The sequence below is a fragment of the Vombatus ursinus genome, unplaced genomic scaffold, assembly GCF_900497805.2.
Source record: "Vombatus ursinus unplaced genomic scaffold, bare-nosed wombat genome assembly UNPS02014821.1, whole genome shotgun sequence".
Classification (NCBI taxonomy): domain Eukaryota; kingdom Metazoa; phylum Chordata; class Mammalia; order Diprotodontia; family Vombatidae; genus Vombatus; species Vombatus ursinus.
Genome location: NW_020954599.1, coordinates 43,207,597 through 43,224,074, shown reverse-complemented (window position 1 = coordinate 43,224,074; position 16,478 = coordinate 43,207,597). Strand labels below are relative to the sequence as shown.

The 16,478-nt window shown below is 37.3% G+C and overlaps 1 pseudogene; it reads right to left on the bottom strand.

The window, feature by feature from the left end:
• The window catches only part of LOC114024454, a 112,570-nt pseudogene that overhangs the window by 66,286 nt on the left and 29,806 nt on the right, over positions 1-16,478 (bottom strand).

The window sequence follows — 16,478 nt, the reverse complement described above, 5'->3', positions numbered from 1 at the left end:
ATTGGCTTTGTGCAAACACTTTTCAATTTAATATTATCAAAATCATCCATTTTTTGTTTCATAATGTTCTCTTTCTCTTGTTTGGTTATAAATTCTTCTGTGTTCCATAAATAGGACAGGTTAACTATTCCTTGCTCTTCTAGTTTGCTTATAGTATCAGCCTTTATATCTAAATCTCATATCCATTTTGACTTTATTTTGATATAGGGTGTAAGATTTTGGTCTACGCCTAGTTTCTGCCACACTCTTTTCTAGTTTTCCCAGCAGTTTTTGTCAAAGAGTGAGTTCTTATCACTGAAGCTACGGTTTTTGGGTTTATCAAATAGTACACTACTACAGTCATTGACTTCTGTGTCTTGCATACCTAACCTATTCCACTGATCCAACACTGTGTTTCTTAGCCTGTAGTTTTGATGATTGCTGCTTTATAAGACCTGGTACAGCTAGGCAACATTCCCTAACATTCCTTTTCATTAGTTCCCTTGATATTCTGGACCTTTTGTTTGCCCAGATGATTTTTGTTATTATTTTTTCTAGCTCAACACAATAATTTTTGGTAGTTTGATTGAATGAGTAAATTAATTTAGGTAGAATTATCATTTTTATTATATTACTTGGGCCTTACCATGAGTAATTGGTGTTTTTTCCAATTATTTAGATCTGACTTTATTAGTGTGAAAAGTATTTTTTAATTGTGTTCATAGAGTTCCAGGTTTGTTTCAGCAGATAGATTCCTAAATATTTTATAATGTCTACAGTAACTTTAAATGGAATTTTTCTTTCTATCTCTTGCTATTGGGCTTTGCTAGTAATACATAGAAATGCTGATGATTTGTATGGGTTTATTTTATATACTGCAACATTGCTAAAGTTGTTTATTATTTCAAGCACTTTTTTACTTGATTCTCTAGGATTCTCTAAGTATATCATGCAAACCATGATACCTTTGTTTCTTCTTTGCCTGTTCTAATACCTCGAATTTCTTTTTTCTTGTCATTGCTAAAGCTGATGTTTCCAGTACCATATTGAATAACAGTGGTGATAATGGACATCCTTGTTTCACCCTGATCTTAATGGAAATTCTTCTAGCTTATCCACATTACATATGATGCTTGCTGAAGGTTTTAGGTAGATGCTACTTATCATTTTAAGGAAGACTCCATTAATTTCTATGCTCTCTAGTGTTTTTAATAGGAATGGGTGTTCTATTTTGTCAAAAGCTTTTTCTGCATCTATTGAGATAAACATGTGGTTTCTGTTAGTTGTATTGTTCATATGATCATGTATGCTGATAGTTTTCCCAATATTAAACCAGCTCTACATTCCTGGTATAAATCTAACCTGGTTATAGTGTATTATTCTCATGATAAGTTGCTGTAATCTATTTGCAAATATTTTATTTAAAAATTTTGCACCTATTTTCATTAGGGAAATTGGTCTATATTTTTTTTTCTGTGTTTTGACTCTTTCTGGTTTAGGTATCTGCACCATATTTGTATCAAAGGATTTGGTAGGACTCCTTCTTCATTTATTTTCCCAAATAGTCTATACAGTATTGGAATTAATTGTTCTTTACATGTTTAATAGAATTTGCTTGTAAATCCATCTTGCCCTGGAGATTTTTTTCCTGGGGAGTTCATTGATGGCTTACTTAATTTCTTTTTTCTGAGATGCAGTTATTTAAGTATTTTGCTTCCTCTTCATCTAGGCAATTTATATTTTTGTAACTATTCATCCATTTCCCTAAGTTTGTCAAATTTATTGGCATACAGTTAGGCAAAATAGTTCCTAACTATTATTTTAATTACCTCTTCATTTGTGACCAATTTACCCTTTTCATTTTTAATGCTGGTAATTTGTTTTTCTTCTGTCTTTTTTTTAAATCAAATTAACTAAAGGTTTATCTATTTTTTTAATAAAACCAACTCTTAGTTTTATTTATTAATTCATTAGTTTTCCTAATTTCAATTTTATTAATCTTTCCTTTGGTTTTCAGTATTTCTAATTTGGTATTTAATTGGGGAATTTTAATTTGTTCTCTTTCTAAGGTTTTTTAGTTGTATGTCCAATTCACTGATCTCCACTTTCTCTATTTTATTCATGTAAGCAGTAAGAGATATAAAACTTCCCCTAAGAAGTTCTTTCACTGCAGCCCATAAGTTTTGGTATGTTGTCTCATTATTTTCATTCTCTTGGATGAAATTATTCATTGTTTTTACGATTTGTTGTTTGACCCACTCATTACTTAAGATTAGATTATTTAGTTTCCAATGAATTTTTAGTCTATCTTTCCATGGCCCTTTATTACATATGATTTTTATTGCATCATGATCTGAAAAGGATGCATTTACTATTGCTCAGTTTCTGCATAGGATTGTAAGGTTTTTATGACCTAGTACATGGTCAATTTTTGTGTTGGTACTATCTATCACTGAGAAAAAATAATTATATTCTTTTCTATCCCCATTCAGTTTTCTCCAGAGGTATATCATATCTAACTTTCCTAAAATTTTATCCATCTCCTTAACTTTCTTCTTGTTTATTCTGTGGTTAGATTTTATCTAGTTCAGAGAGGGGAAGGTTGAGGTCCTCAACCAGTATAGTTTTGCTGTCTATTTCTTCCTATATCTCCCTGAACTTCTCTAAGAATCTGGATGCTATACCACTTGGTTCGTATATGATTAGTAATGATATTACTTCATTGTGTATGGTGTCTTTTAGCTTGATGTAATGTTCTTCCTCATCTCTTTTAATTAGATCTATTTTTACTTTTTCTTTGTCTGAGATGAGGATTGTTGCCACTGCTTTTTTTTTTAAACTTCAGCGGAAGCATAATATATTCTATTCCTGCCTTCTACCTTTACCCCATGTATATCCCTCTGTTTCAAATGTGTTTCTTGTAAACAATATATCGTAGGATTAGGATTTTTAATCCATTCTGCTGTTGCCATTTTATGGAATAGTTTGTCTCATTCACATTCATGGTTATGATTACTATCTGTGTCTTTCTCTCTATCCCATTTCTTCCTTCCCTGTTTTTTTCTTTTTCTTTTTTCTCTTTTCCTCCCTTTCCCTCCTCACTAGAGTTTTGTTTTTGGCCACATCCTTCCTTAATCTGCCCTCCCTTCTATCAGCCCCCTCCCTTTCTTTCTCTTTTTTCTTACTACTTCTTCCCTCCCTTCTATTTCCCTTCCCTTTTCATTGCCCTTTCCCCCTCCTACTGCCTATATGGCAATTTAATTTCTATACCTGAGTATGTTATTTCATCCTTGAACCAAATCTGATGAAAGTAAGTTGAAACAATGCCCATCTCCTTTCCTTCTTTCCCACTATGACAAATAACTTTATGCCTCTTCATGTGATGTAATTTATTCTTTTCTGCCTCTTCCTTTCCTCTTCTCCCATTGCAGTTCCATCTCACCACTTCATTAGGGTTTTTATCAACACATCAAAGTCATCTTAAATCCACCTCCTCTGATTATGTATATACCTTCTAAATGTCATCGTAACAATATAGTTATCAAAAGTTATAAGTATCATCTTCCCATGTAGGGATGTAAACAGTTTATCTTTATTGAATAACATGTTTTTATTTTCCTTTTTTTGTTTACCTTTTTATGCCTCTTTTGAGTTTTTTATTTTAAGATCAAATTTTCCATTGAGCTCTAGTCTTTTCATCAGGAAATCCTCTCTTTCATTCAATGTCCATCTCCTCCCCTGAAAGATTATGCTCAATTTGCTGGGTCATTGATTCTTGGTTATAATCCAACCTCCTTTGCCTTACAGAATATTATGTTCCTATTCCTCCAATCTTTTAATGTAAAAGCTGCAAGTTCCTCCATAATCCTAATTGTGTTTCCATGATATTTGAATTGTTTCTTTTTGGCTGCTTGCAGGATTTTTTTTCTTGACCTGATAATTCTGGAATTTGGCTACAATATTCCTTGGTGTTTTCAATTTTGGATCTCTTTCAGGAGGTGATTGATGCGTTTTTTCAATGACCATTTTACCTTCTCGTTCTAGGGTCTCAGCGCCTGATCTCCTGAAAGATGCTTTCGAGCTCTTTTCTGCATCATGGTTTTCAGGTCGACCAATAATTCTTAAGTTATCTCTTCTGGAGCTATTATCTAAGTCAGTTGTTTTTTTCCAATGAGGTATTTAACATTTTTTTTCCCATTTTTTTAATTCTTTTGATTTTGTTTGAATGATTCTTGATGTCTTATAGAGTCATTAGCTTCCACTTGCCCCATTCTAATTTTTAACAAATTGTTTTCTTTTTTTAATTTTTTCTTTTTTCTATTTTTTCCTTTTTAACATGTGTTTTAAAACTTTGGGTTACAAATTTTCTCCCTTCTTCCCTCTCCACCCATCCTCATTAAAAAGGCAAGCGTCTCGATATAAGTTATAGATGTGTAGTCATGCAAAACACTTCCATAGTAGTCCTGCTGTGAAAAACTAAGTATATTTCCCTTCATCCTATCCTACCCCCCATTTATTCTATTCTCTCTTTTGACCCTGTCCCTCCTCAGAAGTGTTTGCTTTTGATTATCCCCTCCCCCAGTCTGCCCTCCCCTCTATTGAGCCCCTGCTCTCTTGTCCCCTTCTCCCCTTATTTTACTTCAGGGTAAGATAGATTTCCATATCCCATTGTGTATATTATTCCCTCCTTAAGTCAAATCCTATGAGAATAAGATTCACTCATTCCCTCTCACCTTCCCCATTTCCCCTCCACTGTAAAAGTCTTTTCTTGTCTGTTTCATGTGAGATATTTAACCTTCTTCTACTTCTTCCTTTCTCCTTCTCCCAGTATAATTAATCCTCTCTCACCCCTTAATTTTATTTTCCAGATATCACCCTTTCATCTTCCACTCACCCTGTGCCCTCTATCTGTCTATTTATCTATACATACATATAATTTTTTTCCCTCCCACTACCCTACTACTGACAAAGGACTCATGAGTTACAAATATCATCTTTCCCTGTAGGAATGTAAACAGTTCAACCTTAATAAGTCTTTTATGATTTCTTTTTCCTGTTTTCCTCTTCCATGTTTCACTTGAGTCTTGTATTTGAAGGTCAAATTTTCTATTCAGCTCTGGTCTTTTCCTCAGGAATGCTTGAAAGTCCCCTATTTAATTGAATAACCATTTTTTTTACCCTGAAGGATTATACTCAGTTTTGCTGGGAAGGTGATTCTAGGTTGTAGTCCTATCTCCTTTGCCCTCTGGAATATCATGCTTCATGCCCTGTAGCCCCTTAATGTAGAAGCTGCTAAATCTTGCATTATCCTGATTGTGTTTACACAATACTTGAATTGTTTCCTTCTGGCTGCTTGCAATATTTTCTCCTTGACCTGGGGATTCTGAAATTTGGCTAAAATATTCCTAGGAGTTTTCCTTTGGGGATCTCTTTCAGGAGGTGATAGGTGGATTCTTTCCATTTCTATTTTGCCCTCTGGTTCTAAAATATCAGGGCAGTTTCTCTTGATAATTTCTTGAAAGATGATGTCTAGGCTCTTTTTTTGATCATGGCTTTCAGATAGTCCAATAATTTTTCAGTTCTCTCTCCTGGATCTATTTTCCAGGTCAGTTGTTTTTCCAATGAGATATTTCACATTTTCTTCTGTTTTTTCATTCCTTTAGATTAGTGTTACAATGCCTTGATTTCTCAAATTGTCATTAGCTTTCAATTTCTCCATTCTAGTTTTTAAGGAAGTATTTTCTTCAGTAATCTTTTGGACTGCCTTTTCCATTTGGCCAATTTTGCTTTTTAGGACATTCTTCTCCTCATTGGCTTTTTGGACCTCTTTGGCCATTTGGGTTAGGCTATTTTTAAGGTGTTATTTTCTTCAGTATTTTTTGGGGTCTCCTTTAGCATCACTCTCAGTTTTTCCTCTGCTTCTCTTACTTGCTTCTCAAAATTCTTTTTAAGCTCTTCCATGGCCTGGGACCAATTCATATTTTTCTTGGAGGCTTTGGATGTAGGAGCTTTGGCTTTGTTGTCTTCTTCTTGTTGTATGTTTTGATCTTCTTTGTCATCAAAGTAAGATAATATAGTCTAATTTTTTTGGGCTGCTTGCTCATGATGTCAGCTGATTACTTGAGTTATAAACTCTTTGTTAAAATAGGAGTCTGTTTCCGGTGTGGAGAATGTACTGTTCCAAGCTTCAGGGGTTTTGTGCAGCTGTTTTCAGAGATACTTTTAGGGACCTGTAAATTTTCAGTTCTTCCAAGGTGCTATGTGTTTACTCCTTTCCTGGCCTGTGCTCTGGTCTATGAGTACTGTTTTCTGTCTTGGAACTGTGAGGAGCATTTCCTCTCCATAGCCACTACAAGCTCCACTACACCAGCTCTCCTCCTCGACACAGGACTGCCACCCAGAACTGTGACCCAGATCCAAGCACGGGCAAAGCAAGAGATTCCTGCCTCAGCACAGGCAAAGGGATCCCTGCAATCCCCCTCAGATCAGCAACTCAATTGCCCCTCAGTCTGTGGGCCAGAAGCTCAGGAGGCAGCCACAGTCGGCGTTCAGGACTTGCACTGAAACCTAGCTTCTCTCTCACCAAAGTCACAGACTTTTTTCACTGACCTTCCAAGTTGTCTTTAGCTTTCATGGATTGAGAAGTCTGGAAACCACCACAGTTGCCTGAGATTCAGTCCTCTGAGGCCTGTTCCAGGGTGGCTGCGGCCTGCGCGCCCACACTGAACTGTGCTCCGCTCCCCACCCGGCATGATATTCCTTTCTGATCAACCATCCAGGTTGTCTTGGCCTGGAAATTTGTTTCACTCTGTCTTTTTTTGGGTTCTGCTACTTTAGAATTTGTTTAGAGCCATTTTTTATAGGTATTTGGAGGAGTTTGAGGGAGAGCTCAAGCAAGTCACTTCTTTTACTCTGCCATCTTGGCTCCACCCCCAGATTGTTTTCTTCTATTAGATTTTGTCCTTTTCCATTTGGCCCATTTTACTTTTGAGGGAGTTCTCTTTGGTGAGTTTTTGTGCCTCCTTTTCCATTTGGGCAATTCTACTTTTTAAGGAGTTGTTTTCTTCAGTTTACTTTTTTTTTCCATCTTGTCAACTGCATTTTAAAGGAATTGTTAAATTTTCCCTTTTTTGCTGATGTTGGGCTTGCCAGTGACTTGCTGGGATGCCTCCCTTCCTGTACTGGTCCCCTTCAGCCACAGAAAGAGGGATTTTCCCATTAATTCCCCCTAACCTCATGAGCTAAAAGACTGTCGTATCTTATCTTTCTGCTGACTCCTCTATTTCAGGATTTTTCCTGGTGCAATATTTTCCGGATTTTTCAAGGTCAATAAGGCAGAGTGAGAGAAATGTATGGCTTACTCTGCCATCTTGGCTCCTGCAAGTTGAAATAGGTGACTTTTAAATATTCCATCTATGGGCTAATAGCTCCAGGAGCAATTGCTGCCATTGCTGCCACCACTAATACTGCTGATTCAGTCACTCCCAAGGTCTGTTCCTGGTTTGCTGGTGCTAAGGCTATATTGGCACACCCTGCAGCCCTGTGCTGGACCGTGCTTCTCTCTCACCCTGTTCAGACAGACCCCTCTCACTGACCTTCTAAGTTTTCTCTGGCAGCAGTAGGCTGAGAAAAATGGAAACCACCACAGCTGCCAGTGGTTCAGTTCCCCTAGGCCTGCTCAGGCTTTTCTTAGGCCTGGTCTGTTCTATGCCCTGCACCCTGGACACCTCTCTTTGGCCAGTGCAACAGACCTTTCCTGTCAACTTTCAAGGTTCTCTGGGACTAGAAATCTGCCTCATTCTGTCTCTTTTTGGGTTCTACCACTCTAGAACTTGTTCAGAGTCACTTTTTAGAGATATTTGAATGGGTTTGGGGGAGAGCTCTGGTGAATTCCTGCTTTCACCCTGCCATCTTGGCTCTACCTCTTTGTTGGATTGCTTTAATCTCAAATACGGGAATAATTAAATTCTGAAAAGATAAAATGAAGGCAAACATTTTGACTTTGAAATTGTCATATAGACAAATAGAACCAACTCATCATCATCATACAATATTAATAATTCTTGGGCATAGTACTGCACTCTTGATACTTTGAAAGGTCTGTGGCTTTCACAATTTGGATGATTCTCATACATGGATTGTGAGAGGCATTATAATAGAGAAGAAGGAACTATTGACTGAGAGTTAGAAGATCTGGATTCAAAACTTAGCAAAGCCTCTTACTGCTTATATGATCTTGGGGAAATCGCTTCATTCTCTGGATCTCCATTTCCTCATCTCTAGAATAGGTGGTGGAAAGAGGCAGTTGGACTGGCCTGAGCTCTCCCTAAACCTCTCCAAATACCTTTGAATAATGATTCTAAACAAATTCTAAAGCAGAAGAATCCACAAAAAGACAGAGTGAAACAATTTTCTAGCCCAAGACATCTTAGACAGTCTGCTGGAAAGTTCTGTTGCACCAGGGCTAAAGATGAGCATAGTCCCATGCAGGACACATCAGGACAGATAGTGCCACAGGAAATTGGAAGCAGGCTTCAATGTGACAGAACCAGTGGCAGCAGTGGTATTTTCTAGCATTCTCAGACCACAGACACCAAAGATAACTTAAAAATTCTGCAGGAAAGGTTTGTGACACCTGGGTGAGAGTGGAGTACATTCTAGCTCAAGACATACTAGCACAGGCTGTATCCCAGTAAACCAGGAACTGACCTTGGGGGCCAATGAATCAGTAGTGGCAGCAGCTGCTTCTGGGCTGTCCACCCACAGATGTTAAGGGTGTTGAACAAGTGGTCAGAAAGAAATTGTAGGGGTCTCTATGGGAACTGGAGGCAGGACTCTGTTGCTTTAACCATATTCAGATCCAAGTTCCAATCCTGAGTGACAATCCCAGGGTAAGGAGGAGCATTATCATAACAGAACTTGCAGCCACAGTGGAAAGGGGACCCTCTTCACATTTCCAGGTCAGAAAATAGTGTTTGTGGTCACTCACAGACCACAACACAAGCCAGGAAAAGAGTAAACACACATCTCCTCAGATCATGCCACTTGGAAGAACTGAAAACTTACAGGTCCCTAGAATTATCTCTGAAACAGCTGAACAAAATGCTTGAAGCTTGGAACAGTGCACCCAGAAATAGAGTTCTGCTTTAACAAAGACTTAAACATCAAGTAATAACCTAGAAATATGAGCAAAAAAACAATAAAAAAACTGACCACAGAAAGTTACTATAGTGACAAGGAAGATCAAAACGCACCTCAAAAAAAGACAACAAAGTCACAGTCCTACATCCAAAGACTCCAAGAAGAAAATACGAATTGGCCTCAGGACATGGAAGAGCTCAAAAATATTTTGAAAATCAAGTAAGAGAGGTAGAGGAAAAATTGGCAACAGCAATGAGAGTGATGCAAGAAAATAATGAAAAACAAGTTCACGGTTTTGTAAAGGAGACACACAAAAAAACACTGATAAAAATAACACCTTAAAAAACAGACTAGGCAAAATGGTAAAAGAGCTCCAAAATCTCACTGAAGAAAAAATTCCTTAAAAATTAGAATGGAGCAAATAGAAGCTAATGACTTTATGAGAAATCAAAAAACAACAAAACAAAACCAAAAGGAAAAAAAAAACACATACTATGAAATATCTCATTGGAAAAATAACTTACCTGGAAAATACATCTAGGAGAGATAATTTGAAAATTCTTGGACTATCTGAAAGACATGATAAAAAATAGCTTAGACATCATCTTTCAAGAAATAATAATAATTGGGGCAGCTAGGTGGCACAGTGGATAGAGCATTGGCCCTGGACTCAGGAGGACCTGAGTTCAAATCCAGCCTCAAACACAAAACACTCACTAGCTGTGTGACCCTGGGTAAGTCACTTAACCTCACTGCCTAGCCAAAAAATATGAAAGTAAAAGAAGAAATAATAATAATAATAAAAGCCTGTCCTGAAATTTTAGAGCCAGAGGGTAAATAGAAATTCGAAGAATCTACTAATCTCTTCCTGAAAGAGAATCCAAAATGAAACCTCCCAGGAATATTATAAGCAAATTTCAGAGCTCTAAGGTCAAGGAGAAAATATTGTAAGCAGTCAGAAAGAAACAATTCAAGTACTATGGAGCCACAGTCTGGATGACACAAGATTTATCAACTTCAAATGAAGGATAATAGGGCTTGGAATATGATATTCTAGAGGGCAAATAAGCTAGTATTACAACCAAGGATCACTTACCCACCAAAACTGAGTATAATCTTCTAGGGCAAAAAATGGATATTTAATGAAATAGGAGATTTTCACATATTCTTGATGAAAAGATCAGAGCTGAATAAAAAATTTGACTTTCAAATACAAGACTCAAGAGGAGCATAAAAAGGTAAACAGAAAAAGCAAATGATAATTGACTCAAAGTTAAACTGTTGACATTCTTTTATGGGAGTTGATACTTGTTTCTCATAAGATCTTTTTTCATTATTAGGGCACTTAGAAGGTATATATATGTATATATATATATGACAGAGAGTACAGGTGTGAGTTGAATATGAAGAGATGATATCTAAAAAAATAAAAATAAAGAGTGAGAGAGGAATGCACTGGGAGAAAAAAAAAGAAGAGGTAAAATGGGATAAATTATCTCACATGAAAGAGGTAAGAAAAAGCCTTTACAGTGGAGGAACATGTAGGACAAGTGAGGAAGAGTGAGTGAAGCTTACTCTCATGAGAATTGGCTCAAAGAGGGAACAGCATATACACTCAATTGTGTATACAAATCTATCTTACCATACAAGGAAAGGAGAGGAAGGGGATAAGAAAAGAGGGGTGATAGAAAGTAGGGTAGATTCAGGGAAGGGGTAGTCAGAATCAAGACATTTTGAGAAGAAACAGAGTGAAAGGAGAGAGAAAATAGAATAGATAGTGGACATAGGATCGAGGAAAATACAGTTAACATTAGTAACTTCTGGGGAAAAATGAAGCAAGTTCTCTGATAAAGGCCTCATTTCTCAAACATACAGAGAAATGAGTAAATTTATAAAAATAAGAGCCATTCCCCATTTGATAAATGATCAAAAGATATGAAGTTTTCAGAAGAAGTAATCAAAGCTATCTATAGCCACATGAAAAAAAATGTTCTAACTCACTATTGATTGGAGAAATGCAAATTAAAACAATTCATAGGTACAACCTCATACCTATTAGATTGGCTAGTAGGACAAAAAAGGAAAATGGTCAGTTTTGGAGGGGATGTGGGAAAAATGATAGCTTAATGCACTGTTGGAGTTATGAACTGAGTGGAATTTTGAACTGATTCAAACATTCTTTAAAGTAATTTGGAACTATACTAATAAGGCAATAAAATCACACATACCCTTTGACCTAGTAATACCATTACTATGTCTGAATCCCAAAAGAGACAAAAAATCAAAAAGAAAAGGACGTATATATACAAAAATGTTTCTAACAGCTCTTTTCTGGGGCAAAGAATTGGATATTGAGGGGATGCCCATCAATTTCAGAATAGCAGAACAAACTGTGGTATGAATTATGAGGAAATACTATTTTATGATACGAAATGATGAGCAGGATGCTCCAAGAAAATCCTGGTAAGATTTAGATGAGCTAATGCAAAGTAAAATGTACTGTGTCCAACATCACTGTAATATTGTGCAATGATCTGCTCTGAATGACTTAGCTAGTCCTAGTAGTTCAATGATCCAAGACAGCTCTGAAGGACTCATGATGAAAAATGCTATCCATCTCCAGAGAAGGCACTGAGTGTATTTAAGTAGAGACTGAAGCATATTTATTTTATACTTTCTTAATTTTTCTTGAGTTTTTTTTTGGGGGGGGTTGGGGTGGGATATTTATGTTTTCTTTCACAACATATAGAATAGATAAAAATATGTTTTCCATGACCGCATATGCATTTCACTACATCAGATTGCTTGCTTTCTCAGTGAGGGTGGTGGAAAGGTAAGAAAGACAATTTGGAACTCAAAGTTTTTGTTTTTGGTTTTTGTTTTTTTGGGAGGGTGTTTAAGACTCCAGCTCTGAGAACCACCTTGCACTTCAGTGTAGCCCAGGGTAAGTAGGCATCTTCCAGTGGCCACATCTCCATATAATGCAGTATAGCCCTAGGGAAATTCACAAGAACCCCAGCTGGCCTCAGTACAAACCAGACACCACCACTACAATCCCAACTGAGTTTCAGGCAAGCTGCCAGACACCTAGCCTTCAGCCACCCGCACCTGAGGCCCCAGTGCACAGAGCCAGTGACCAGGTCCCAGTGATCAACACAAGAAGGTTGTGACAGTGGCCTCAGTGCTCCAGCAATAGAGTTCAATGTTAAAACCTCTAAAACAGGCAAAAAAAAGAGCAATAATAAAAAACAAACATTACCCTAGAAAGTTACTAAGATTACATAGAAGATCAAAACACAAACTCAGAAGATGACAGCACCGTCGATATACCTACATCTATGACCTAAAAGGGGAATATGAGTTGGTCTCAAGCCTGAAAAGCCATCTTGGAAGAACTTAAGAAAAGAATTTAAAAGTCAAATAAGAGAGGTAGGAAAAAAATGAGAAAGATAATGAGAGGTATACAAGAGAGAGTCAATATCTTGGAAAAGAAAGGACAGAAATTGAATGAAGAAAACAATTCTTTAAAAAAAATTGTCCAAATGATAAAAAAAAAAATCCACTGAAGAAAACAACTCTTTAAAAACTAAAATTGGCCAAATGGAAAAGTATGAAATGGGGCAAATGGAACCTAATTGACTCTATGAGATCTCAAGAATCAGTCAAACAAGGGGCTGAGCCAAGATGGCAGAGTAAAAGCAGTGACTTGCTTGAGCTCTCCCCCAAACCCCTCCAAATACCTGTAAAAAATGGCTCTAAAATTTTTAGAGCAGCAGAACCCACAAAAATACTGAGTGAAACAAATTTCCAACCCAAGACAACCTGGATGGGTGATTAGAAAGGTCTATCGTGCCTGGCAGGGAGAGGAATGCAGTTTGGCATGGGCAAGCAGGCAAAATAGGCCTCAGGAAACCTGCAGTAGCCCTCAGAGGACTGAATCACAGGAAACTGTGGTGATTTCCAGACTTCCCAACCCACAAATACCAAAGACAACTTAGAAGATCAGTAGGAAAAGTCTGTGACCACAGTGAGAGAGAAACTTGGTCCTAGCCCCAGTCCTGGCACATTCCTGTGGCAGCACCTGCTTCCAGCAGCTTCTACATTAAGGGACCACAGGGCTTTGAATATGATATTCCTAAAGGCAAAGAAGACAGGATTACAACCAAGAATCACTTACCCAGCAAAACTGAGTATAATCCTTCAGGGGAAAAATGGACATACAGTGAAATAGAGGACTTTCAAGTGTTCTTGATGGAAGGACCAGCTGAATAGAAAATTTGACTTTCAAATACAAGACTCAAGGGAAACATGAAGAGGAAAACAGCAAAGAGAAATCATAAGGGACTTGTTAAGGTTGAGCTGTTTACATTCCTGCATGAAAAGATGATATTTATAACTCGTGAGACCTTTGTCAGTATTAGGGTAGTTGGAGGGGAAAATTATATGTATGTAAGTATGTATATATAGATAGATAGATAAATAGAGGGCACAGGGTGAGTTGAAGATAAATGGGTGATATCTGGAGAATAAAATTAAGGGGTGAGAGGGGATTATATTGGGAGAAGGAGAAAGGGAGAGGTAGAGTGGGGTAAATTATCTCACATAAACCAGACAATAAAAGGCTTTCATAGTGGAGAGTAAGAGGGGGAAGGTGTGAGGGAATGAATGAATCTTATTCTCATAGGATTTGGCTTAAGGTGGGAATAACATACACACTCAACTGGGTATGGAAATCTATTTTACCCTCCAGGAAAATAGGGGGAGAGGAGACAAGAGACCAGGGGGATGACAGAGGGGAGGGCAGATTTGGGGAGGGGATAATCAGAAGCAAGCACTTCTAAGGAGGGACAGAGTCAAAAGAGAGAATATATATAATAAATAGTGGACGGGATAGGATAAAGTGTAATATAGTTAGTTTTCCACAGCATGACTATAATGGAAGTGTTTTTCATGACTACACATGTATAACCTTTATCGAATTTCTTGCCTTCTCAATGAGGGTGGATGGGGAGGGAGAAAGTGAGAAAATTTGGAACTCAAAGTTTTAAAAACAAATGTTAAAAAAATTGCTTTCAGGTGCAACTGGGAAGTAATATATACAGGCAATAGGGTATAGAAATCTTTCCTGCCCTGCAGGAACATTGAAGGGGAAGAGGATAAGAGAAGGGGGGCCAGAGATAGAAGGGAAGGCAGATTAGCAGAAGGGCTATTCAGAATACATGCCATTTTGGGATGGGGGGAGGAGATGAGGAAAAAATTTGGAACTCAGAATCTTGTGGAAGTAAATGTTGAAATATAAAAAATAAATTTTAAAAAAGAATTAGTCAAACAAAATCAAAAGAATGAAAAACAGAAGAAAATGTAAAAAACAAAACAAAACCAAACAAACAAACAAACATCTTTGGAAAAACCATAGATTCAGGAGAGATAATTTAAGAATTATTGGGCTACTTGAAAGCCATGATAAAAATAAAAAAGTCTCTGTAGAGCAGTTTTCAAGTACTTATCAAGGAATATTGCCCTGATATCCTAGAACCAGAGGGGTAAAATAGGCATACTTTTTTCCTCTTTTTTTTTTTTGTTGTTTTTGTTTGTTCTTTCTCATGGCTTTTTTCCTTTTGTTCTGATTCTTCTTTCACAACATGACTAATGTGGAAATATATTTCACATGATCATACATGTATAGCCTATATCAGATTGCATGCTGTCTTGGAGAGGGGATAGAGGGGGGAAGATTTAGAACTTAAAATGTTAAAAAAACAAGTGTTGAAAACTAAAAATAAATAAATATTTAAAAATAGAAATAAAAGATAGAGATTATCATAAAAAACAAATAGGCAATGAGGAAACAAAGTGATCACTCTTTACAGATGGTATGATTTTACCAGATCTAAAACTATATTATAAAACATCAAAACTTCTTGGCACTGGCTAAAAAATAGAGTGGTAGATCAGTGCAATAGGTTAGGTAAGCAAGACACAATAGTTAATAACTATAGCAATGTGCTGTTTAATAAAACCAAAGATTTTGGCTTCTGGGATTAAAAAAAATTGATAAAAAACTGCTGGGAAAACTGGAAAAGAGTATGGCAGAAACTAGGCATACACCAAAATCTTACATGATATACCAACATAAAGTCAAAATGGGTACATGATTTACACATAAAGGGTGGTACCATAAGCAAATTAGGAGAGCAAGAAATAGTTTGCCTGTCAGACCTTTGAAGAGGGGAAGAATTTATGACTGAACAAAAGAACATTATGAATTGCAAAAATGGATAATTATATTACATTGAATTAAAAATATTTTTGCACCGACAAAGCCAATGCAACCAAGATTAGAAGGGAAGAAGAAAGCTGGGAATAATTTTTTTTTTTTTACAGCCAGTGTCTCTGATAAAGGACTTATTTCCCAAATATATAGAGAACTGAGTCAAATTTTTAAAAATACAAGTCCTTCCCCAATTGATAAATATTAAAAGAATATGAACAGGCAGTTTTCAGGTGAAAAAAATCAAAGCTGTTGGGCAACAGGCTACACATTAGCAAACCAGTTGAATATCCTGAAACTCAGAGTGGTGGAGCAGGCAAATGTCTTTAGCACAGGCCAGGGAACTGGCAGACTCCAGGTTAGAGAACCACCACATGTTCCAGTGCAGTACTGAACAGGCAGGTATCATCCACCAGCTTGACCCCACCATGCTTGAACCTAGCTCTGGAAGGGTGTCCACTAAAAGCAGACCTCTATGGGCTTCAATGCAGCCCTGGGTGGGCAGGCCTCCTTTAGCAGTGGACCTCCCTGTGCTTCAGTGCAGCCTTGGGTGGGTAACTGTCCACCAGAAGCAGAAATTCTTGTGTTTAAGTGTAGCCCTGGGAAACACAGAAAAACCTTACCTGGTCTCAGTGCATGCCAGACACCACCACTAGGACCCCAGTTCATAACCAGGTAGGCTGACAGACCCCTACAGCCTCCAGCAGCCAGCACCTGAGGCCCCAGGACATGCAAGAATCTTGAGATGGTGCCACCAGTGCTTCAGCAGAAGAGCTCATATTTAAAAGCCAGGAAATGGGCAAACATCATGAGCAAGAAGCAAAAAAACAAACAAACAAACAAACAAACAAAAACCCTTGACCATAGAGAACTTATATGGTGACAGGGAAGATCAACTCAGAAGACACCAATACTGTCAATATACCTACATCAAAAACCACAAAGGGGAATATGAACTAGTCTCAAGCCTAAAAAGTCATCATGGAAGAACTCAAGAAGGATTTTAAAAGTCAAATAAGAGAGGTGGAAGAACAACTGGCAAAAGAAATGAGAGGTAAGCAAGAGAGAGTCAATTTTTTGGGGGGGA